Source organism: Rattus rattus, chromosome 1 (assembly GCF_011064425.1).
Source record: "Rattus rattus isolate New Zealand chromosome 1, Rrattus_CSIRO_v1, whole genome shotgun sequence".
Classification (NCBI taxonomy): domain Eukaryota; kingdom Metazoa; phylum Chordata; class Mammalia; order Rodentia; family Muridae; genus Rattus; species Rattus rattus.
The window spans coordinates 98,421,846-98,424,889 of record NC_046154.1 but is presented as its reverse complement, the minus strand read 5'-3'; the positions used below and the strand labels follow the sequence as shown (position 1 = coordinate 98,424,889).

At 45.4% G+C, this 3,044-nt stretch overlaps 1 non-coding gene across 1 annotated transcript; it reads right to left on the bottom strand.

The window, feature by feature from the left end:
* Positions 1 to 1,221: 1,221 nt before the first annotated feature.
* On the bottom strand, positions 1,222 to 1,358 carry LOC116890522. Its single transcript, XR_004386704.1, has one exon. It is a non-coding gene; the product is annotated as a small nucleolar RNA SNORA17 (small nucleolar RNA).
* Between the last annotated feature and the right edge of the window lie 1,686 nt (positions 1,359 to 3,044).

The window sequence follows — 3,044 nt, the reverse complement described above, 5'->3', positions numbered from 1 at the left end:
AGGACCAGCACTCTTTCCCACCATAGGTGGCAAGGGCCAAGGATTGGGGAAAGCATCTCTCTCATTTACATCACTAAGGGCCAGCTCTCCTGTGCTCATTCCTCAGGGCTGGCTCAAGCGTACCCCCACCATCAGGGTCAGTTCTACTAGGCCAGCTCTCCCAAGTGCTTGTTGCAGCTGGTGAGAGGCAGGACCAGCTCTCCTGCTCCCATGACCTCAGGGCCAGGTCTCCCACCTGCTGCAGGTGGTGAGGGGCAAGCAGGAAGGAGCCTATTCTCCCTTATAATGCCACTGCATAGGAAATGATTGGCAGGGCCTGCTCTCTCATGCTCGTATCCTTTGGATTGGCTTACTTGCAGCTCCCACAATGTGCAGGGCCCACTCTCCTGAGTACCGTGGCTGGCTAGGAGAAGGGTAAGCTCTCCTGCTACCATACCCCCAGGACCAGCTCTCCCCTGATGCACAGGTGAGAGGTGCTATCATTTGTGCATTGCCCTTAGATATCAACAGCAGCAAGCCAAGACCAGGGATGTTCATCTGACCTTTGGTGGTGACAGACTCCTGCTGCAACAGGATCACGAATCCAGATGTGGCCCCCAGTGGCAGCACGGATCAAGATCCCACTGTGGTCCTATGTGGCATCACCAGCTGCTCACATCAGGCTGTTCCTCGCTACCCTCGACTCTCCAGGTCTGCCTCTTTTCACTGGGCCTATATCCTTCTGTTTATATTTCTCTTCCATTTCTCCACCAGTTACTTGTCTTCCTTAGTGGTGCCCAGGGTCTCTGGGTGTTTGGGCTCTGATTTTTTGCTGCCATAACTGTACATTATGATGCATGTGCAAGGGTTATCTTGGGCATGGTCTCTCTGCCCCCAACCCCCCTTACTGGCCTACATGACAACAGACTGGTGGTCATCTTAGGCTAGCCTGTGTCTAGGTCCTGTGGTGCCAGTTTGGTGGTTATCATGGGCTAGCCGCTTGCATGGCCCACCCCAGTAGTCCCTTGTGAAGTTCTTCTGTCTCAGGCTCACTCCCACCCCAGGCCTGAGGACCCAGGGAGGTTATTCTATTTTCTGGCTTGCTCTACATCCTGGGAGCCCAACTGGGCCTGCTTGAGGCTAGACTGGTGATCATCTCAGGCTAGCTCCCGACCTGGGACTTCTGGGGCTGGACTTGTGGTCTCACTTCTTTTTTGTTTTTTTTTTTTTTTTTTTTTTGAGAGTGTTAGGTTACTAATCATTCAGATGTTCATAGCTCAGAACACTGAGCATAGACATAGCCTTTCTCCTCTCTATGCCACCTAGTGAGGACACCCAAGTAACACAGCAGCCACACCTGCAATGCCTCTAGGGGTAGTGCCTGTTTGTCTTCTAATGAGAAATCCAGAAAGGGTATGGATTTGGGAGGAGTTGAGGGAGAAGATACACTAATCAAAATATTCTGTAGAAAAAAAACCTTTCAATGAAAGAAAAGAAAGATATGAAGAAAGACAAAAGCAAAATTTAATCATTGGTGTTCAGAGGGTCTCCAACTGCACATGGCTGGCAGACGGCCATGTCTACCAGTCTGGAACTTTGGGGAGGTCTTTGTTACAGGTGTACCGGAGTTAACCATATCGATACATAGAACAAAGTCACAGAAGTTGCTTACAACCCAGAGAAAGTGTGGAATAAAGGTAGGACCCAAAGCTTGGAATTCTGTTCTCATAGCATAGTCCACCAGATTCACCTTTATCTTATTTCTGGATAGTCATATCTATATATAGGAGGCTATAAACATCCCAAGTTCATATTGAATGCTCCCATGTAGAAAAACATTTATGAAAAATAAGTGCAAAGGAATTTATGTCTTTGAAAGATAATAGTAATATTTATTTATTTAATGTGTGTATGCATGTGTAAGTTTGTGCACAGTGTATGCATTGCCAGTAGAGGTCAGAGGACAGTGTCAGATCCCCTAGAACTGGACCCTCAGCTGATTGTATGCTGGGAAACAAACCTTGGTCTTCTTTAAGAGCAGAAAGTGCTCTTAACTGCTGGGCTATCTCCCTAGCCCAGTAAGAGTTAAAAACAAACAAACAACCAACCCCCACAGAACTAATGACTCCATTTTATTTGTTTCTTATGCTAACCTTACTTTTTTTAAATATTTGCCATGACAGTATATTGCCTAAACATAATTATTTATAAGCCAAATCTCCCCAGGAGTTTGTTCAAAATTAAAAATTATAATAATTGCATTAAAGTAAATTTATCAGGCGATTAAAATCTGCCTCCTCAAGTTCCAGAAAGAAAGCATAGAAACAAAAATCCTTGATCTGGGGACGTACTCAGCAGTTGGAATGCTTGCAGCACAAGTGTGAGGACGTAACTCCAAGGCTTCAGAATCTATGTAAAAGCTAGGTGTGTAGCATGAACATCTACAATCATAACTCTTCTACAGTTAAGGAGGGAGGTAGCAACAGGAGCAGCCCTTGAAAGCTGGCAGGTCAACTAGCTTGTTCTATGCAGCAGGAAGAAAACAAAGCCATCTTGTCTCAGAAAAGGTAGACGGTGAAGACTGACACACAGGGTTGTCTTTTGACATCCACATGTGCCATGTTCACACCATATGCACACAGTAAAAACCTCTACCTGAGAGGGCGCCTATGTGTCCATCACAGAAAACAAGAACACAGAAATCTTCCCTTTCAGATGGACTGTTTTGTTACACACCTGTTTAATGCTACATTTGTTACTTAACATTGCTTAAACCAAATGCCTAACAACAGAAACTTAGAAACAAAGAGTTTGTTTTGGTTCAGAGTTTAAGCTTTGATTGCTCATTGGTAAGGAAGGTATTGATCAGGCAAGGCATGAAGCATTTGGTCACATTCCTTCTATGCTCTGAAAGGAAGGAGAGATGTATGCTGATGCCCAGCAGACTTTCTCCTTGTATTCAGCCCACATGTAAGGTGGGGTGAGTTCTCCCAGATCAGTTAACCCAATCTAGGATCAAGAGATTTGTTTTTTCAGTGACTCCAGGCTCATTAACTTGACAACCA